The following is a 23,475-nucleotide window of genomic DNA, read 5'->3' as shown; positions in this document are numbered from 1 at the left end:
TAAAATCTGAAGGACAACGATAGAAACTTTTCGAAAGTCACGTTTTGTTTAGAAAATACAGCTCTCTCAGATGATATAAAAAACTGGTATACACACTTAACTGCATAATGTTTTCTCGGTAAAGTAAAATACCGAACTACTTGAAAACATTTTCGTTTACCGTTGTTCCGTAACAAAATTACTGAGAAATCGGAAACCGAATGTGTTTACCGGAAACCGCAAATTTGTTTGCCGAAAAAAACCGTAAAACAGCAAATTTCCGAGTTCAGTAAACTAAAATACCGAATCTCGGAAGCTTGACATCATTTAACCGAGATTTCGTTGAAGCAAAAAAGCTCTTACCGAGATTCCGAAAAATAGAACTGTCAAAATAACGAAAGCTTCACTATCAGTTTTGTTCGTGTTTCGGTTTGGATGTAAAAGGAACAGGTTTCGCGGTTAATCATCATTCTGGAGAAATCTGTAATATTCAGACTAACCTAAAATGTTGAGTAAGTATACAATATTATGTCTCAGATCTTGTTTGTGTTTATTGCAAACATAATACTAAAAGAAAACAATTAATTCTTTTTAGTAAAGCGGGCAATGTATGCAGTTTGCGAGGATGCGAAAATGAACGGGAATAGAAGGTGTGACTTTTAGGCTTAGAAAATTTTTTCCCTCGTCCAGACGGGACTCGAACCCGCAATCTCCGTTGTCTCCGGCAAGGTGTTTTGGCCAATTAAACTACTGGGAAAGGTATAAATAGATCTAAACCAAAGTCGAATCACCCTCTACTATTGTGTTCCCGTATCTCAGCACGCCAACGATGAACTGCACACACTGCCCGGTGGGAGTTTATTTTTTATAACTGAGAGAGTGATCTCTTCACGCACACAGTGTATAATACTATTTACTGTATTTACTAAAAAAAAACTTAAAATGTAAGTCATATGACGAAAATGAAATTAGTTCGTAAAGTAAATCTAGCCAACGGAGCTCTTCCGTGATACGCGTTCGGAGTCTAGCCACCGACTGAGGTGTCTCATCGCTTGCGCCGCCGAGATATAATAAGTCATTATACACTGTGTGCGTGAAGAGATCACTCTCTCAGTTATAAAAAATAAACTCCCACCGGGCAGTGTGTGCAGTTCATCGTTGGCGTGCTGAGATACGGGAACACAATAGTAGAGGGTGATTCGACTTTGGTTTAGATCTATTTATACCTTTCCCAGTAGTTTAATTGGCCAAAACACCTTGCCGGAGACAACGGAGATTGCGGGTTCGAGTCCCGTCTGGACGAGGGAAAAATTTTTCTAAGCCTAAAAGTCACACCTTCTATTCCCGTTCATTTTCGCATCCTCGCAAACTGCATACATTGCCCGCTTTACTAAAAAAAAACTTAAAATGTAAGTCATATGACAAAAATGAAATTAGTTCGTAAAGTAAAAATTAATTCTTTCCTTACTTAATTTTGTAGGTTAATGACTCGCTTCGCAGGATGGAAGTTGCAGTGATGGATGTGGTTTTATTTCCAGGAAGCAACACAACTCTCCTGTTTCTACCAATGCTGTAATAAGTTGAATAATTTGACATAATAATTAATAACATTATACGGATAATTGATCGTTTCATCATTTCCTGGATTTATCTTAGAAATCGCAAAATGCGTACTTGAGTAATTTTTACCGAAATTTCCGTAATAATTCGACAGTCGAAATTTCCGAGTCCCGGTAAAATATTACCGAGAATCTCGTTGAAGTTTGACAAGTTGTCAATTGCTGATTTTACGGAATCTCGGTATTTTGATGTATTACCGAGATTTTTACCGAGATCTCAGCTGTTGAAATCTCGGTAATTCATTTTACCGTACTCGGTGATATTATCTAAGTGTGTAGCCCAATTAGGCTGATACAAATTTTTAACAGTTTTTATGTCCACGATTTTTGTAGTTAGCTAAGGGGAGGGTTAAAAAAAAATAACACTGAGAAGAAAAAAATGAAAAGCTTTCATAAAAAATTGTTTGCAAATTACGACGTTTATAACTCGCATGCAATAATTCAGCTCGACAATCGAAAAAATTTATCGCACCCCAAAAAACAGTAACCCAGCGGTTGCTCAGTATCTCAAAAAAAAAAAATGATTTACCTTCAGTGGCCTTGTAACGGGACACTGCCCAAGTAAATATTACCACAGATAACAGACATCCAAGCTAGAACAAAAAACTCCAGAAATCGTGTGTAAGATTTCAAATTCTTACTCGTTTGGAATGCCAACGACATCTTCCTGCAACTTGCGACTTTAACCACTTTAGCGATGGCAGCGGTTTACGGTCAAAGCTGCCAGACGCATGAAAATTCTTACAGATTATACAGTCGCTATTTATGCAACGATATAACATAGATTTTGTGAGGTTTACGTATTTATTTTTTCAAACCAACACTAAAACAAACAAATTTATCGCAAATATACAGAGGGATTGAATAAAGAAGTCGATAATGCACACATTACGACTGCTCAAAATTTCTACATTTAAAAACGGCAACCATTCTCATTGCGATAATATCGATAAAAGCTGGAAAACTATCGATTTTATCGAATCATTGACCACTAAGTGTTCTTAGCGCCACCATACTGCGTATTGCGACATGCTAAAAAACCGTTGCGTCTTTTTACACATGAAGCAAAGTTAGCTTGGATATCTGTTATCTGTGATATTACTTTGAACAGATAGGTAAATTGCAAAATGATGCCTGTCGCTTTTGTATCCTAGATAAAGAAACCTCGGAACATTTATTATGTGACTGTGAAGCACTCTCTCAAAAGAGGAAGCAATTCTTTGATAAACACTTAATACAACCATTAGATATGTGGATGACTTCTCTCAATAAGGCAGTGAACTTTATTCGTTCAATAATACCTTATTGGGACGATGCCTATATTCAGCATGTGGAAACCCTTCAACCTAATAGTGGTACGACACCCTGATAAGGCTTACATCAAATAGGGGCCCGCCACAAAAGATCAAATCTCTGGTCGTAGTGGAAAATGTACCCAACAGGAAAAAAAAACTCGCATGCAAAAGTGTGTTGAAAAATATCACATTATTATCATTATTAATCATTTGGCTTGCCTTTTGATGACCCTCCACTGTCATTGGACTTGTTTGTTGCAAAATTAAGCATATACGCTGTCGAAAAGTCAATAATATTAACAAAACGGCTTGAACTTATTTTCTTCCCCTTCCAATCTTCAACATTTTTGAAGGGAGAGGGGGGGGGGGTTGACAAAATAAAAAAGGAATTTTGTATACGCCAGCAAACTTTAGGGTTTTTTGATGGTAATATGAAAATCAACCCTCACACGTTTTGTTTACCTCCGTACCTACGACCTTTTGATGAGTGTCGAGAACTGAACTTTCTTTAATATAACGTCATTTGTAAACCCCGCATCATTCGACTTCGAAAAGCTTCACTTTGACGTGCGGGTATGTGTGCCTCTCTGTCTCGCATTAACATTTCTTTTGTACCGACGCTGCTTTTTCGCCTGGTGAGCGCAGCAAAAGCTTGGCCGTAGTCTGTCCGAATTTGAGCGTAGTCGAGTGAAGATGGTCGTCGCCGTCGCGTTGTAAAGAAAAGTGCCGTGTGTGAGGAAAAAGTTCAGATCAGATTTGTTGGAGAAAATTAACGAAAAAAAGCCTTTTCGGCCAGTTAATTGTGAAAATAGTTGAAACAGACCTGTGAGTGCAGTTTGCGATCGTGCTGACGATCAAAAAAACAGTTTTAATAGTGAAAAACGATCCATTGGAAGTGAGTAAATTTTCTTTTGCTTTGCGCCTGGCTGAAGAAATTTTTTTCCATTCACGTTCACACTTCTTGTTGGATATCGGGAAGAGGCAAATGGGAAAATGGATCGGAGCCTCTACTGTAGTGTTGTAGCATCAGCATATTCGTATGGGATAACAGTGCGGTATATAAATACGGCGATGACAACGCCCATAGCGCAGATTATTTGGTTTTCCTGCAGTGTGAGAAGTACCGCGAGGTGGAAAGGAGTGAGAGAGAATATTTTAAATTGAATCGATGACATCATCGGCCATCATTTTCTGCACTTTTCCTTATGCCCGTAATTCTATCAGACGACAAATGCAGTTTCTGTTCTTGTTTGCGGTTTCCGCTACGAGACGGTTTTAAATGGATCATGAGTCAATACTTGTTATTTTAATTTTTTATTCTTGTGAATAATCGTGTGGAGCCGAGTATGTTTTTATTAATTTGACCTCGTCACAGTCGCTTTCGATTGGTTGGGTGAAAAAGATAGAAAGCGAGGGGTCAAAATTTCGGCTTTCTACTGCCTTTCAAGTAAAGCTGAAAGCTTGACTTCACTAACACATTCGGCATTTCCCCCTTGTTTTGAAGGTTTTATGTTGAATTAAATTTGCGTTTGTACACGCATACAGGTGCACAAAATGGGAGCATTATTATGCTCGACAACACTGGCGAGTCGATTTGTTGGTTTCGGTTATGGTCCGTGCTTTTAAGCTGTAAAGTGATGTTTTGATAAACGAGAAAAAAAAATATCAACAGAGGCTTGGTCAGGATTTGTCATACAGGTTGAACGGTAATTTACATAGTCTGCAATTTTGTAGGAAGCATAAATGCGTTATGTAGCGTGGGTTTATGCAAAAATAATATTCTGTGGAAGTTCCACAAAATAATATTTTGTGGAAGCCATATGTTCATGTTTTCCCCATGACGATATTCTTAACAGAATTTTAAATCCGTCTTGAAAAATAATGAGTCTTTTTGTCATTAACAAAAATAAAAGCAATCTGCCTCAGTTTTTATTTATACCTATGTTGATTTAAACCCTAAAAAAATAATTTGAATCTTTATAAAAATATATTTCATCAATCATCTAAAATACAGTCGTCGTTCGATAACTGCAACATGTTTACATTGCCAAAATTTAGAGGGTTTTGTTTTCAATGATGTCGATATGTATTTTTTTAATGGAATAGTGGTAACAAATAGCAGAAAACTAAAATAGGCAAGCTTTTCGATTAATCAATTTGATATTCATATTTCCGCATCATAATTTATTGCGTTTTAGTAACTACTTAACATAACCATAACCAATTAAGACTCGGGTGAAGATCAAGTTCATCACTGCAATTGACCATTTTACGAGACGTTTCTGAAACTCAATTGTTGAATGAAATTTTGACAGAAAGCTCGGATTCGCTGACAACGCAAGTAAAAGCAACATCAAAGTCTGCAGGATCCATGACATCTGTCACGCTATTTAACGCTAGGTCACAAAATATTGTTTGTGATCTACTATGCACTGCCTCGCTGAGTAGTGAAAGCTAGCTAAACAATGCACAAAGGATTTTTTTTTCTTATAATTATTACGCAAAGTGAACCACATAACATAGTGATTTTGCTTTATTGATTATTAGTACAGATCTATAATCTCCCATCTAGAATGAAGAGACAACAAGTAGACGAAATCGAAAAAAAAAATCTAGAGAAATTGAAGAGTCTTTTTGAAATGTTTCTAGAGATTCAACAATTTTCATTTTCGAATGCATTTAGAATCCCCCCGCGAGATTTGTCGCTTCAATGTCAAATATGACTTTGACATCAAATTTGACGGATTGCGGTCCGATAACTGCAAAGTTGTTGTAGTTATCGGTCTTGCAGTTAAAAAGCGTTGCAGTTGAAAGTCTTGCAGTTATCGAACGACGACTGTATAAGGTTAAATTTTGAAACAAGAAAAAAAAATTGAATTCGCTCTTTTGATGTCAGTTTCAAAAGTTTTCAATCATAGCCACAAACATGTTGTGTTCTTCGGTTTTCAAACTTATACACTGCCGTGTTAGCGCATTTTTTTATACCTGCGAATTTCATTGTAACATGTTATACTCGTATGCTCTACAAAAAATAGAAAGTTATATAACTTGGTGAAAAATAGACGCTTTCAAACAATGTTTCACAAGATAAATGCAATATATATTAAATTAACAGGTTGGAGTTCAGTAGTGTAACATTTCAAGTATCTTTTTTAAAAATTCCAGTGGAAAATATTTTAAAATGCGGTTCATCGTTTATCAATGTAAACATAAATTAGATAGTTGAATTGAACTTATTTTGTTAGTACTTACAGGTTTTCTGTTATTAATTAAGTATTTTATAAATACATGGGTTTTCGCCTAAATACCGTAAATTCTAATTGCATGAATAAATAAAAAAAAATCATAAGCGATATTTGATCAGGTTTGCACATAAAAAGTATACTGAATTAAAAGAAGATCGATGGAACAACTGGAGATAGATTAGTACTCCGGAAAGTCTGAAATTCATTTTTATTGGTAACTGAAGCCGTTCAATTGGAATGGTAACTGAAATGCGAATATTTTTTGCGTCTCCAGCATGAGTAATGATTTAAATTTGTTTTAATGGTTTCCAGTCTTGCTGAAGAATGAGAAAATGTTAACGTTTCAAGAGGAAAATGTGTTGTTAAAATTTGGCTACATATGTTTAGCGGGAAAATAACCTTCAGAATGTCTGTTTCTTTAAAAAATGTGTGAAACATTTTTTACGATTCTATGAAACATGCTAAGGCGACATCCATAAATTACGTAATGCAAAAAAAAAAAAATTTTGGCCGCCCATCCCTCATATATAATGTAATAACGCTAACACCAACCCCCCACAGAAATTACATAACGCTGTACAAAAATTTGTTTCAAAAAAATGCTTGTTTTTGGTGAGTCTAGAGATTTTTTTGTTACGTAACGCTGATATTAACCCCCCACCCTCCCCTATGTAACAAATCGGAACGCTGAAGGATAGCCCCCTCTCCCCTATGAGCGTTACGTAATTTATGGATGCCTCTTATTAAACTTTTTGAGTACCGTATAACGGAATGAATAGACACAGTGGGACTAAAAGAAACAAAACTGAGCTTGAAAATTGACATCGCAAGTCTTTAATAACATTCAAGAATCATGCAAAAAAAATTTCTCGAATAATTAAATAGTAAACTAATTCTTAAAACCCATTTATATGTTGAAAATGATAAATTGGAGGCTCAGGCTCAGAGCCTTTTCGAGTGCCAAACCACTTTGCTTGTGGAAGCCATTTTGTTCACTGGGTAGATAGTTAAGCGTTTCAAATTATCACGGTGAATTTAAGGATTGCCGAAGGGTGTTTATTATCCTTTCACTTACGTTTCGTGGAAAGAACGCTGCAGCGATTTTTTTTGTACAAAAACAAGTAGATTTGCGAAATTCAATCATATTGTTTAAGTAAAATAATGCTTGAAACATGTTTTGTACTTTCTCAGCTCATCTTGATCATAACTTACAAACCGAAAGCTTCAAAAACTTACAAAACAGTATGTTACGCAAAAGAAAAAAATCCTTCATCAAGCGGCCACGAAATATGAAATCAATCAAATCATTAGAGATAATACAATTGTTTTTTTTCCTCAAAACAAAAATCAAATCTTTCATCAGAACAAAAAACGGAGTCGATTCATAAGAAATTACGGGACGAATAAAGATTGGACTCGAAAAAAATGAGACACACAATGATCAAAAATCCAGTCCAGTGTTTTTGCATAATTTATTTACTAAATTTCCTCCCCCAAGCTGAATGCTCGTACATTTCTGTTGGCACTGCTCATGAGATATTGGGCGAGGCTTTTTCCATCTTCCTTACACAATTTCTCCTAGTTTTTCTTCAAGCTTCATTAGTTTTGAATGTTTTTCCGCTTTTCTTCAGCTTCTCCGTCATTATCGCCTAAAACTTTTCGATCGGACGAAGCTCTGGTAAATTTGGCGGGTTCGCCTCCTTCGGACCACATTAACGTTTCGCTTCGTACCAATCCATTACAGACTTGGCGTAATGGCACAAAGCGAGATCCAGCCAGAACAGCGTGGGATCACGGTGATAGCAGAAGAAGGGCAGCAAGCACTTCTGCAAAAATTCCTCTAGATAAATCTGCCCGTTTACGGTGATTGTAACGAACGGCTTCCGGAACTTTTCGGGAACCTCCATGCGTACCGATAAAAAACTCGAGACCGGGGATTTGTTTGGTGTCCACTTTGATGTATGTCTCGTCGTCCATGACAGTCTGGCTTGACCAGTCACTCACGGTACAGCTTCCGCGCACGCCATTTGGCCACCGTATTTGCTTGTCAGCCCGGTTTGGCGCCTTCCTGACCATAAAAACAGCCCAGCCCGCTTCATTGTCTGTTGGACGAACCACTTCGACGAATTGATCTTTTTGGTCACTTCTCGATTGGAAAGGTTTGGGTTCTTATTGAAGTACTACCTTGTCTTCCGCGCCTTCTCTGGATATGCCGTTTTCGGTTTTCGACCGCTTCCAGCGCGCCGCTCTATGGTCTTCGTCTCCAGGAACTTCTTCACAACACAGGATACGGTGAAATGGTGAATTTCAAGTCTTTTGCCGATCCATCTGTGCGACTGACCAGCATTATCGATCACCGCGCCCATGATTTGCTGGCGTAGCTCTTCTTGTTTCGGATGCATCTCGGAAAATTTTGCACACACAAACCTAACACTCTAAACTAGTATTATCCAAAATTTAATTAATTTTTACCCACGTGATAAAAGTTCTACTCGAAAAAAAGTGTCGCATTTCTCCGAGTCCAATCTTTAGAAATATGTAACATTTTCTTCAATAAAAGTATGAATTATTTATTGTGTCAAAATGGTACTTACACCCTTAATAGAGGCAGGCTAGACCAAAGTTTCAAAGTTTTTATATTCCAGAGATGCGAAAACTTGGAAAATCAGGGAATTTCAGGGGAATTCATTCTTCGATCAGGGAATATCAGGGAAAACTGAAAAATATTCAGGGAGTTTTTTGACGTGGGACTACGTCTTTGTTTTCTATACTGGTATGCATTCTGTAAAATTGGAAATAAGACTGGCAAATGTTGCGTCAGATTTCAAACGATAATAACAGCATAACCACATGATGGATAACAATAACCAACATGTTGGTGGATAGATAAAATATTGAACAATTTTGTAATACACTAGTTATCATTGTTTTTTCATTGCAAAGCGGTAAAAATCGATAAAAAGTGTCAAGAACAAATTTACGCGAAAATAAACCAATCACATGCGAGCATTCCTAGCACAGACAACATGAATAGACACCAACCATTCCCTGTGATATTCTCTGTATAAATATAAAAAAAAAATTAACAGAGTCCCCCCGTCCCCCGTAGGTCAATTTATGTTTGCTTTCATGAACCTACACTAATTTGATGTCTCGAAGGTAAAGATTTTTCGAAAAGTTTGAAACAACCCCTTTTCTTGAACAATTTCTAAACCTGCTGTTAGAGCCTATAAGAAACTGATGTCTTGAAAGAAAACATGCTGGCAAAAGCAACAATACCGTAGAGTGTATGTGGAGCAGAGCGCCGGTAGTTTCTCGTCGTCTATCATTGCGCGGGCACGACTTCTATTCGCGTGCAATCAAAACTGCAATGCTGCTACTGATGGTGATTGAAAGTTTATCTCATGAATATGATTACCATAAAAACCATAAATTACTCAACAATAATTGAACATTTTTGCAACGGTTATAAGTTATTTTTATTTATTTTTTATATTCGATATTCACCAAATAATCGTGACCGACATAATATCGAATCAAATAAGTTCCTAAAAACACTAATCAATAGAATAGCAAGAGCCGGCAAGTGCTTATGATTTTTTTTGCCAATTTACTAAGATCTCTTCAGAGTATTTATTTTGCATTTCAACATCGTTATTTTTTTAATTTTTAACTTTATGAATAAAATAACATACTTATATTAGCTGTCTTCGTAATACAGTGAATGTAATTGTTGGCAAATGTAACAAACTTGTAAAACAAAAAAATGAATCTGAATGAAAGGCTGCTTCGGGACCGCTACGGTTCGGTTTTATATCCGATTGAATACTTTTTCCACTGCGATTTTAGAGCTGCGTTTATCTACATATGTTGAATTTTTTTGTGCCGAATGCTGAAAAATATCAGGGAAATTAACGTTATATTTCATTGAAAATCAGGGAATTTTATTTTGAAAACTTCGCCACCCTGTATTCGTTCTATACATTACAGTATTTTTTGTACATTGCGAGATATATCGGAGACTGTTTCTATTCGCCCCGTACGGTATTCTCTCAAAATATTCGATTATACGAGGAACAGCAGAATTAGTGGATAGTGGATTAGTGGATTTCATTTTTCCCATTTAGACTAGTCACTGCGGCCAGAAACGTCGGTCTTTTGTGATACTACTAGGTGTCTGCTGTATTCCGTACTTCGATTGCTATACTATACCAAGCTTAACGCTTACTATACTACACCAAGCTTCCCTATCGTATTCGCCTAGTATCGCCAATTATGATTCCGTGGAGAGGCTTCAACTATGTGTCCGCCCTCTGGTCAGTTTTAAAATGAAAAGTTAGTAGAAGTTAGTAGAAATTCAGTGTGTGTTCAGGAAGGATAGATAAATGGGAGCATGAGAATAAACCCATGCTTAAGTGTTTGGATATTGAATGACCTAATTCTTCTAGGATTCGAAACCACGACCACCCGCTTATCATAATGGACTTCATAACCTGACAGCAACGCAGCTCCACAAGATTCATGTTTACCTAAGAGGTGACATCTGGCTTCTTACTCTTCTTCCTCATCCACTTCGATGATCCCTGATGTATTTTTCGTAAGTGATGCCATTCACTCGGAAAATATTGTTGATTGCGACAAATTCTCTCGCGAAAAATTCTTGTAGAAGTGCGCGGGTACGTCCAATCGTGGTAATATCTTCTACAAAAAGTGCGGAAATTGGAATTGCCCACATTTCCTTGAAGACACCAACATAATTGGTTATAACCGCGCACTTCTACGGCGTTTCTCATGCATCTTGCGAGATAAATTCTCCCGCAAACGATAATACTTGAATGTTTTTAATGCTTTTTATCACCATTATGCACAATTCCTCCTGCAGGCGACAGTTTCACCGTCTGAGGATTACCGGAGAATCTGCATCTTTAATATACTTAAAATCGAACGTGTCATCCATTAATGATTATGATTCATTCATTGACCCAACTGCATTGTTCTCTCCGCACAACCAATATGCCTCAACAGGTATATTTCAAACTTAATCCAGAACGGATTCAAAAGTAGAAATAAGCTCACACTACACTATTTACTTCCGACATTGAGCAGCGGTATGCTGTTCTTATGCTTCACGCAAAACCGTTATAACTCCTTGCGCACTTTTGAATCTTTTGGTAATTGATATAAGATAAGATTATTTAGTCCCTAGATAAGTAATGTCGCTAGTGTACCCATTGTATTCGAGGCAAATCATGTTGCACAAAAGATCCCACGCACTAGAGCCGATTCGTCACGATTCTACTTAAAAACTGCTTTGAGAATCATGATCTAGTAGACCTACCTCTATTTTGAGTCTTGTTATGGGCAAAAACTGCCAAAAGAAAAAGCAGACTACACTGAACCAAATTGCTCGCACATAAATGTGTTATTATTGCTTGACTTTAGCTTATTAACGATTGTATTCCATTTTAGAACTGATTGTTTGCGCAGTTCGAACAAATAAGGGCAACACTAAACAGTTAAAATGATTGTTATTAACTATGGGAAAGATTATGGATGAGCACATCGAAAGTGAAACTGAATCGTAAAACAGTTCATGTTCGTATATGATATCCCTAACCCATTTCCGGCGGAGAGTAGTCAGATTTTACCTGGAAAGATGACCTTCAAACTCTTATTACTCAGCAACTACGCGTACAATTAACACAAACTGGGTTGCGTATTGTAGATTGATCTCTCTAACCGTATTTAATAGTTTAATCGTTCAAAATATCAAGTTTAATTGTTAAGTTGTAATCCAAGTTCAGATGTCAGATGATGCCATTCGGCATCACCCGCCGGCAATGGGTTAATGGGGCTGACATGGATGATTTTCTTTCACATATGCGCTTGGATTCATGCTGTATATTATCGACAACTATCACTGAAAATATAAATGCGAAATTTTTCATTGATGATATTTTTTTACAAGTGTGCATAGCGAATCATATCAATAACGTGAATTATTGGTGCATCGAATATTTCATATGACTTTTTTAACCCTTTCCCGCTTATGGTGACTCTAGAGCACCAAGAATTATAATCATCTTATCTTGATATAAAATAGTTTGTTGTGCTTACGATTGTTCCATAAACTTTTATATGCTGCCTCAGAGCATCACTGGGCATTTTCTTCAAAATACTGCAGTTGACAGTAATTTTAGTTAGTCTACAAAGTGTTCAGCTTGAATTTTCTCGAGAAGCTATAAATTTTAATGATAAACCTTGTGAGCGGGAGAGGGTTAATTTCACCCGTCTGATACTTCTGAATAATTATTTCTCTAATAAAGACTCGACGATTCCGTTCAGTGTAACGACGTTTGACGTTACGTTCCCAAGCAGATCAACTCTATACATAACCTGTAAAAATCCAGCGCCGCCAGCGAGATTACTTATTTAGGGACTAAATAATCTTATGTGTATAAGTGATGATCAAAGTCGGATCTCTTACTACACCCGTATTTGTACGCTCTGTACTTTATTTTGAATGTTCACTTGAAATTATTTTAGAATATAACAGGTGACATCATAAAAAAATATAAATCAAAACAACAAAACATGTTGTTCAGCAAAACTGCCAGCAAGCCTGATGATAAATTTTAACGCACTCGGGGTTTTTAATTTCAACCAATCAGCGAGTGGTTCCCAAAGTGGATGCAAATCTAAACCCAGTTGTCTCCCCTTAGATGTTTACGTGCTACAATCGAAGGTATTCGATTTAAGGCAGTTAAGAATTTATGTGACTTTAAATTGTGAATTTCTGTCAAAAAAAAAAAAAAAACAGATCATTCTCGGTAGGTTCTCGTATACCTACCGCTATTATCAATTTAGCATCAATCTTCACGTTTATCGGTAAGCGACGCAACATTTTGTAGTTATCAGATTAGCGAGTAGCGGTGCCTCGGCATACATTGTATAATTACCAACTATTTTTTTTTACTATTTTCATCATAGCGTTTTCTAAGTACACCTAAAATGCTTTACGTACCGTTAACTTTTTTCAACTATTATTGGTATAATTTTGATATGTAATGTAACTGTCACGGAATTGAATGAATGCCATGACGATAGAAAAAAATTAAAAAATCTCCGCTTCATATCTCACACGAACCGACGCAACGATTGCGCAATCGCAACGTCAACGTCATCCCCATCGCTACACACGGTGACTTGCTTCGAATCTGCCGCAGAGCGCCTTCAGTATAACGGTGGTAGTGAAATTCTACCCTACGGTTCACGTACGCTTCCATGTCACACGGTCGCCAAAAACGCGAGAGAAGTGGCGATTTTGGAACCGACTAGGACAAAATACGCCGAGTCTTACTGATTCATTATCGAGCGACAGTGCAGCAAACTGGGAAGATTTTCACAACGCGTGTGAAACATCGAAATTGATAGAAGTTGTTTTTCTCAGATGTAACTGACTCTGCTGCGAAAGCAGAGCTAAGAGACGAAATAGTGTCCAATTTATTTTTTCTTGATACCAAGTAAGTATTCAAGATCATTTCGAAGTGTGAATTTTCGAAAGATGGTGAACCTACAGAGTTGAATCAATAAGAAACCAGCGTCTAAAAATAATATGAACTAGAACAGTTATTTCGTTTTGTATGAAATATATCATGAATTCGTGTTATTAAATGGAACTACGACGGACAAATCGATGATTCCACCTATAAAATTAGATCTGCCTTAAAACGTAAAGTCGAGAAAAAAATGTGAGTCTGAATAGTGATCGCGCAAGATTTAGCAAATTCGGAAATCAAATTCAAGTGGCCGAATCACATCGCAGGTAACCTCTTGAGCATGAAATATTTTGACCAGCCAAGATTCCGTCAAGGTTCATGATTAAAGAGTGTTTTTTTGGTTCGGTGTTTTTTTTTCCGGGGACGCTTGTTATTGATTTTCCTCTCCGACGGCAGCCGACACATCGGCTGACTGCGGCTGGTTGCTAACTCGAACAGGCAATAAAAAGTCGTCTGTTTCCGTGCAAGATGTTTGAAGGCAGTGGATGAAAAAAGTTTGTCGTGTGTTCGATAATGGAGCATTTGTGAAGTCTAATGTAGAAAAAAAAACAAGTGTTCTAAGTTATCTTAAAAACATATCTGTGAAGTTCTAACAATATCGATTAAAATATAGTAAATTATTGCTGGCACAAAAATCGACCTACATCTAAAAGGTAATTCCTTAGTAGATAACTGGAACCGTCCCGTTGGCATAGTGCCACAGAATCTCCCGTCCAACTGCATTTTTTTCAGACACAGGCAACCTATGCAGCTTGAAACAGTGTGAATCACCACTGCCGTATTGGAAGTGCAGTAAACATTGTAGTGTAGGTTTGGGTTATATTTGTACTGCGGTTGGATTTTTAAACCAATGACTGAAAGTCCTGTACACTGCGAGAACATGAGGTTAGAATTACTGCTAATTGTTACCTGTCGACAAAGGTAGAATTTTTTCGTAAGTTGTTTATTGGCATGTGAAATTTTAAAAGTTTACTTCTAGAGATTTGGCTTTCATAACTAACTACGGTTCGGTTAGCTTTTTCTAGTTTTTGTTCTAGTGAGTTTCTAATTTATAAATACCATTATTCAGGTAAGAAGCCCGTAGACTGTGCAGAGATGTCCTCTTAAGTTCACTAAAAGCGTGTCCCGCGTGTAGAATCTGTCAATATTTAAGGACAGTTAGAAATTAGAGAGTGTAAAAATCTGGCTGGCAGGGTACTGGTATGAAAAGATTATTGTTGTTATATTTTTTATTTTGTATCATTCAATTTTGCAATCTGATGTAGTGGTATTTCAAAACCATTCCTCGTAGAAATAAATCAGTTTTTACTGCGAAAAATAATTTTAACTCTTCCAAATTTTATTTTGCATCATCCTCGGAGGATGAGTTAACGTTTAAAACACGCAAAAAATAGCCCTCGATTATGGTAATATTGATCTAAATTTTCAAAATACACTACCAAAACATAATGTGACCTGATCTCTTCGTTCACCATAATCCCAAGTTCGATGTTTACTTTTGTTCTTTACCAGCAGCGTTGCCAGGTATCCAGATTTAGCTGGATTATCCAGATTTTTGAACATGTATCCAGGTAGACAGCTTTGATGTCCAATTATCCAGATTTTTCATGGATGATTCAGATTTTATCCAGATTTATTTTCCCTGTTCCGCAAAAAGGTCATTTTGCAGTTTTTACACCTCAAATTTTGCGTACCCCAAGACTTTTATCCGAAAAATTAATCTTTTACCCCACGAAATGACTGCCAGATTTTTTCCAGATTTTTATTTTGCCTTTTCCAGATTTTTAAAAAAATGACCTGGCAACGCTGTTTACCAGTTCGAATTACACTTGTGTTGCACTCTTTGAGTTGTACTTACGCACGTAACTAATTGGATTGAACTCATTTTTTTGCACTCTCATCAGTACTATAGCTGGTACCGGTCATTGGTTCCATATTTCCTCACTTTGGCCTGAAAACCCATTTACAAAATCTGCCGCCTGGCAATAGTCGCCGTTTTGGATTACATCCGCTTTGTTACGTAACATGAGCATATAACAACATTTCGAAGGCTATTCTATAATTCATCTTTACTTGAGGATAAAATTTTGTTTTATTTCTTGTACAAATTCCGAGCTAAAATGAATGCTTCCTGACAAAACTGAAAGTAATTTGAAGAAGAAAAATTCATCAATCTTGCCCGCTGTGGTTCATACGTACCTAACCGAGAATCAACGAAGCCAATCCTCCATTCTCACTTCTGTTGAGATGCTGCTGACTGGTCAGAAGATTTCTTCCGAATGCACAACGCACACAAGCACACGTAACATACACGGTGATTGAGAAACTGAATGGATGAGTAAGTTTATATTTTTAAACTCTGAACTCAGACAATCGACCGTTAACTGAGCGCACTTGCTCTGTACGATACTAGTGCTGTCACTTATTTAATTCTAAACGACAACGGTCAGCGGTGCACTGCATTGCTCGCACCAGCTCTTATTGGCGTAGACAGTCCGATAGATAATGGGCCTTACTTGAATGTGCATTTTGTGATGCTAGTAGTTCGTGCCACGGTTGTTTTGGACAATTCACGGTTAGTGCTATACGTATATGGTTTTCTGCCGTCAAACATAACTCATCGTCGCGTTGTGTCAGCCGGGGAGTGAATTTATTGCCTCGTTTTTTTTTCTCATAGTCTGTCGAAAATGGCCGGTTTGTGAGGTTGATTGGAGTTGTACGGCTTCAAATCGGCACTCTACTGATTAACATGTTCAAGATACTTTAGATTTTAACCTGGAGTGAAAAAAGTATTTATTTACCATTTTAAAATTTATAAGAGTTAAGAGTGTTCTTTGAAGAACTTGAATAACGAATATACTTGTTATTCCAACCTCTCCGTGGTAGGTGGATATTTTCGCTGCAACCCATCAATAACATTGTCGCCAGCGCCGTCTCAAAGTCGAGCTAAAAGCATTTCGCCTTTGTACTTCGGTTCCTCGAACAAGCTACATCTACCGAGGCTTGTTGTAACGGTAGGAAAACTTCAAAGTTCAAATAGCTGCGGCAGTTTGTGTAATTGTAGTGGTTACTAGTGGATGTCTATCGAGGAAAATCATTTCCATTCGAGATATTTTTTATTTCCCCCTTGTGGGGGCTCTCGATTCAGCCAGTGAACTAAACGCTAAGAAAAAGGTGGAATTCGTTAGTGAGTATAAACATTCCTTTTTTAAGGTGGCGCCGCTGCGAGTTACCCTGCGAAAAAGGTGCAGCTGAAGCGAACTCATAGGTGCATGAAACGGTTCTAATATACCAATGACTGTTCTTTCCGAGAAGACTATTTTACAAACTAGCTTTTACCAAGAAAATATTTTTACTGTTCTAGCTCTAACGTGGTGAAGGGTTTTTCTCTGCAATTTACACTGCACACTTAGAGCAATTATACACTGATCGACTGTATCAAAAATTTTAGATAGAGAATGTGACAGGTATCAATAATTACGGATTATCTAAACTGTTTGGTTTTATATCCAATCGAATATTATTTTCAATGGAATTCAAGAGTTGCGTTCATCTCATGGGTGATAATTTTATATTTTTTAACTGCTTTCAAAAAAGAAGATGTACTTAAAGAAAAACTGATTTATTTCTCAAACATTCATTAGGAACGAAAATAAACCAATGAACATTTGTTGGGTTGCGTATACTAGTTACAAGGAGAGTCGAGTGGGTGTTCAAGAACGATTGTGTTTTTTGGCGAAATGATGATGCTTGATCTAGCCAAAACATATACCTTTCCAGGGTGTCCAGTCCTTACGTTTCAGTTTTTTTTTAATGTCTTGTAAAACAGTTATAAAAAGATGAAAACTGGTCGCCATCACGATTCTTTTCACGTATGCAGATGTTCCGAGGTTTCGCTTTCCATGCTACAAAAACGACAGGTATCATCCTGAACTCGACCAATGTTGACTGGTGACATCCTCTGGAAGCCATCAAGTTGGCTATCACCCGTTGTTCCTCCCAGTGTTTAAGTTCCATGTTTATTGTTTATTATCAACAACAAAAAATACGTTTTATTTTGAGATATACCAATTATTACTGGAGTAATGGCCGTTTCCCCGAAACGCTATTTTTTGCAGAGGCTTGCGGTGATCCTGATAGAGACTCAGCGGGTCAACCGAAATCAAAAAAACTCATATTATTTCATTAGTTTAGAAGTGTGCCGGGTCCTTAAACGATCGCTTTTATGAGTATTTTGTTTTCAGTGCAAATGGGAACGTTTTTCCCAAAAAATGCACGTTTTGAGCGCAAAAAATTGCATTCAAAATTTTTTTGCGGCAAAATGAAACTGTATGTTTCAAAAAGCGATCGTTCAAGGACCGGCGAATTTAATAACGAAAATTTAAAAAAAAAGATGAAGGAAATCGGTTCAGTAGTTTTCCTGCAATCAGGATCACGGCAAAGTCATTTTTCGGAAAACACTATTCCGAGATAATCGCGTGTAAAGTTTCAAGTTTAGCTTATGCGGCCGTAACGAGGCGCGCTGCAATTCGCTCTAACTTTCTTCCCTATCCTATTGCGCAGATCTTTATGGAAATTTGTGAAAATATTCTCAAGATGTTGTATTTGCAGATAATACAATAAAAAATTTTTCGGTTTTTTGAAAACTAAAAAGGTATATAACCCCTTAATGTCCAAGAACGCAGACGCCATTTGTGTGCCATCTTTGTGAGTATACGTCAGATGAATATCTGTTGAAAACAACACAAGACAATCATTCGTCCTTTTGGCACGGCGGAAACCAAATTAAGTATCTGATAGCAGACCATTTGATTCGACCCAGTGGTCGAAACGACGGAGTATCATTTTTCCAATCAATTTCCGGATACAGGATAGCATTGCAATCAGCCTATAAGAGTGTTGTGATCGGAAGCTGGTTTTTCCGGTTTTTGGATAGCGATCACCTCTACTTGCCTCCAATCCTGCAGAATCATGTTTTGCGTCAGAAACTTATTAAACAAGTACAGCAAGCCCCTGTTGGCAGTGCTGGGTAGATTCTTCAACAAGTTGAATTTGATTCTATCTGACCCAGGCGCGCTATTGTTACAGGACAGGAGGGCAACTGAAAATTCTGTTGATGCTATCGCGTCGTGGCCCGGAGACGCATCGCGAAAAATGTTTTACTTAGAAACAGAGTCCGGACATACTTTCCTGGCAAAATAAAATATCCACCTACTTGAAGACTTTTCGCTTTCGTTGACCGTAATACGATTACGCAGGCTGTGTTCCAAAGAGTGCTCATCGATGTCTCCTTCGACGTCCCGTTAAGTTAACAAATCGACACCAATATCCGCGTTTCTTTACTTAGGCAAACTTTCAAACTTGGTATCAAGCTCCAAATATCGTATATAGTCGCCAGGTATACCTTTCCTCTAAAAGGCCATGAAAGCGTCGGATCTTCGCGTGTAGATATTGGAGCACTCTTTGCTCCACCATGGAGTGGGAGGGAAGCCGTTCTTTTTTGTTTGAGCTTGCAACGCGGCGTCGAGAATCAAGCCCGCGAGGAGATGTTGAATTAACTCGACAGCTTCTGAAATCGTTTCCTCGTATAACTTCCAATCGATATTTCGTGTGAGGTCATACAATCAATTGGTCGCATGCGAGTTGACCCGTTAGTAATTGCAATAAGAATAGGGAAATGGTCGCTACCGTGGTGATCGAGGATTGCCTTCCATGTGCAGTCCAACCGCAGCGACGTCGAACATAAAGATAGATCCAAAGCGCTCGGGCGCGCTAGAGGTTTTGGGACACGTGTCATTTCACTGTTATTCAAAATAGTCATGTCGAAGTCATTGCAAAGGTCATAGATTAAGGACGCCATGAGAGTTAAAGTCTCCAAAAATCAAACGTCGCGAAGGGAGAAATTCTATTTAATCAAAAAGCAGCCGTTGCCCAACCTGTGCTCTGTGGGAATATATATTGAGGCAATACAAAGATCTTTACCTTGTATTGTCGTCTGACATGTGACAACTTTTATGCCTGGAATCGAGAGGAGGTTGATACAATAGAAAGAATAGTACTTTCTAATCCCTAGGAGTAGAACTCCTCCATATGGGGTGTCTCGATTAAGGTGAATTATATTAAAATCGTGGAAGTTAAGCTCAATATTGCAAGTAGGCCAAGTTTCAAAAAGGGAAAATGCATCGCATTTGTTTTCATTTATCAAAACTTTAAAAGATTTTTTTTTTAATTTTTCAGGGGATGTCAGGAATAATCAGGGAATCTAACATAAAAAAAAAGTTTCCACCTGATTCAAAATCAAACAATAACGTTTCTGAGCGATGTACATAACGGAGCGCTCCTTACCAATTATCTTATCTCGCTATCGGCAAACAGAAAACCGGCCACAGCACGTATTTTTTAAGTTTCGTAACCATGGCGCGTGTGTCATTACCATTCAAGAATGCTCCACTTAAAAAAACAGGAACCTGACTACATACTGCATTGCTATGCATAGGCCGCTTCGTTTTCCCAAAGACAACGTATCATCTCGACTAATTCGATGGTTACTACATTTCTTTTCTATGTGTTTATTTTATTTGGCTCCAAAATTAACTTGCTTCTTGACGCACGGGATCGGTGCGGAGCAATGATCATATAGCTGTTAGCGCAAAGCATAGTCTGATCAAGTGCCAGGAACAAGGAAGGGGAGGGGGCGCTTTATCGTAACCAAACAAATAATGCGGCAAACAGTAGCGATACATATACATAAGTGTTGGTATTCTCACGGCCCGGCTTGTTGGCTGTCGACATTTATCTTGCACAGCCCTATCCAGTCGGTGTCTCTGTAAAGCGATTGTGCATGCCGCATTCGCTGTAGGTACCCATAGCATATACCGAGCAAAATATCGTTTGACTCATGTGCGTTAAACGAGACTAAAAAACAAAAGTTTCAATTCTTCGGTATTGTCCGAAGCTTTTTATGATAATTTCGAGAGTCATATGCAACACAAGTGTACTTTTTCCGAGTCTTATTGCAGTGCATGAATATGCAATGCTATAGAATAATAGAATAGAATTGCAACAACATTTAGACCTATCGATACATTCTTCAACCAATTGAAGTTGTAATCATTTTATTCGTACTGAATACAAGTGCGTGTTTCCGATCGATAACTGTGGTTTATATTCTCACAGTTATTTGATTCGCCAATGCGATAGTTATACACTGGATTCTCTTTTTACGCGATTGATACGTGCGCGGAAAAAAAGAATCGCGTAAAAATAACCGCGTAATTTCGAACAAATCGCGTAAAAAAAATCAAGTAATTTGGAGCAAATCGCGTAAAAAAAGATCGCGTCGTTACAAAACCTTTCGCTATGTGGTAAGTGTGTGTGTATGTGTGTATGTATGTCTATGTATCTGTATGTGTGTGTATGTTTGTGTGTGTGTTACATATTGGCTCATAAACAATATTTCCCATGTCACACATCGCGTAATTTCAAGAAAATCGCGTAAAAAAATCGCGTAATTTCGAGAAAATCGCGTAAAATAAAATCACGTAAAAAAATCACGGTCGCGTAAAAACAGAATACAGTGTAGTCACTTTGGTGGCATACGCATAAAAGTTTTCACTATAAAAAATACCGTCTATTGAAATCACTATACATACTATACGTTTTGAAAAATTGTACACTATAACTTCTGTCAATTACTTTTCTCCGTACCTATCCTAAGTGCTTCAAATTTAATTTTAAAATATATGTTCGAAGTACAATCATAATGTTCAATACCATCTTCGCAGTGAATCAAGAAAAGTGATTTCAACATATGAAAGCTACATTCCATTTTAGGTCGAACCAAACCATCCACCCCATAGGGCAGCGGTTCTCAACCTTCTTTTGTTCGCGGACCCCTTGACGATATTTTTCATATCGATTGTACCCCCTGGCTTGGAATGTTTTCGCAGAGTGGGAGTCATGTTTTAAGAGCAAGATTGAAAAACAAATGAAGTATTTTAGAGAAAAAATGATATGTCCGCCATTACTGATTTTGCTTTCGCCTACTCCCTGAAGGCTTTCGAGTATCCCCAGGGGTACGCGTACCCCAGGTTGAGAACCGCTGCCATAGAGGATAGTATACGAAATAAATCAAGAACAAGCATAAATCATCCATCTAGGCATATAGGATATGAAAGTTGAAGTTTGATAGACATCAGTACAAAAAATATTCCAATATTTAGGCAACCGTTTTCTGCCAGGGAAAAAATCAAATCAACCATCATAATTTATTTTTTGGCGATCATTCCATTTCCTTTTTGGCACGTACACATTTGATCCATAGGGGAAGGCACCGTAATCGGAATACCTGAAGCGCCTGCAAATTAACAAACAGGTTTAGTTGGTGAGAATTAGAGGTATCAAATTGATAAAAGTTCTATTTGTGACTGGTAAAGTAAGGTATATCTTCCTCATAACAGTCTATTTTGGGTTTTTAGTAAAACCATTTACTAGAGTGAAATATAATTTCCGATCCTATTTTGGTTAATTTTACTGGCGAAAGCAGCTGTCATACCCGTTGCGGGGTTAGATTCCACGCGTACAGTACCTTCCTCTACGAGAAACCTTTGGTGATGTTGGCAAATCACATGCTCTACACACCAACGGGATAGTCGCACCAGCTCGGAGCCAATTTAATTTTATTGAAAAATCGATAGTCTGCTCTGAGCCCAGGGTTTTCAAGTGCAGTCGAAAAATTGCTCAATTTATTTTCCTTATTTGCAATGGTTCTATCAAGCAGATGCTGATAATCAATTTCAAATTATTTGCTCTGACAGTAGTAACCATGTGATTACGTTATAGATAATCCATTAGCTATTTCATTAACTTTTTATGTTACCGAAAAAAGTTAGAAAAAATAGACATGCAGGACTTTTTAAGAAACGAAATGCTGTGAAAAAAGAAGAACGGATTTTATTTTATTAATTAGTCTATCAGATTTATCATTTAAGTTTAAGATTTACTATGTAATTCTAGTATCTCACACCGGCTGTTTAAGTTAGTGGTTTTCAATTTTTGCTTCAATCAATTCAAACGACCTCTCCGAAATTTAAGAACTGAACCACTGTTTACATAACATGGAATTCTCAAAAATTGCATGTACCAGGCCTTCGAAAATCTCTAAGCTCATTGAAAGTTAACAAAGGAATTTAACGAAGTCAGCAATTGTATCATGTTTAATGTTGTTAAATATTACCCTACATTTAATTTTTTCATACCTTTGTTTTTGTTTTAACTATATTTTTCAGATTCATATGAAGACTTAGGGATAATAATAGGGAGAATTAAACTGAAATTATTAATAGCAATTTTCTCGCTAGTTGGAAAAAGTTTGGTCTATACTGGGGAGTAAGAAATTAGATCACTCGGTATCAATATGACTAATGATTGATAGATGCATCTTTGGTTTGTTCCATCCTTCTGTATCGCACTGACCTACATTCCGCGTCGGTTCTGTGTCTTTTCTTGCAACGGCTTAGTGGAGAAAGTTTTCACGCTCTCTTACTGTTTAGAATTCGCTTGGGACGTTGCTCACTTGATATTGTATTTAAATATACCTCTCACAGTTTCGAGTAGATCAGATTGATGTCGATTTCTATTTTGCGATGGGGTTTTGGTGCAGCACGAACCAGAACATTAAATGTTCTATATTCTTAAAAATCATGTACCATGTTGCATGGCTTAAGGATAAAAATCACTATTCAAAAACAGGCGTGTGTTGCGTAGTTGATATTGAGCG

At 37.4% G+C, this 23,475-nt stretch overlaps 1 protein-coding gene across 9 annotated transcripts in view; it reads left to right on the top strand.

Annotated features, from left to right (window-relative positions):
* Window positions 1–3,564: 3,564 nt before the first annotated feature.
* LOC129726063 (spectrin beta chain) overlaps window positions 3,565–23,475 on the top strand; it is a 47,736-nt gene continuing 27,825 nt past the window's right edge. For 7 of the 9 annotated variants that reach the window (XR_008728235.1, XR_008728234.1, XM_055682655.1 and 4 more), the window contains exon 1: window positions 3,565–3,788. The gene's annotated coding sequence lies outside the window, so the exon portion shown is untranslated. Of the gene's footprint in view, window positions 3,789–13,473; window positions 13,662–13,757; window positions 14,351–23,475 lie in introns of those variants that run through there. The other 2 variants (XM_055682653.1, XM_055682652.1) reach the window with 2 other exon arrangements.

Source organism: Wyeomyia smithii, chromosome 2 (assembly GCF_029784165.1).
Source record: "Wyeomyia smithii strain HCP4-BCI-WySm-NY-G18 chromosome 2, ASM2978416v1, whole genome shotgun sequence".
NCBI lineage: Eukaryota > Metazoa > Arthropoda > Insecta > Diptera > Culicidae > Wyeomyia > Wyeomyia smithii.
This window is presented reverse-complemented; position numbering and strand designations above follow the sequence as displayed.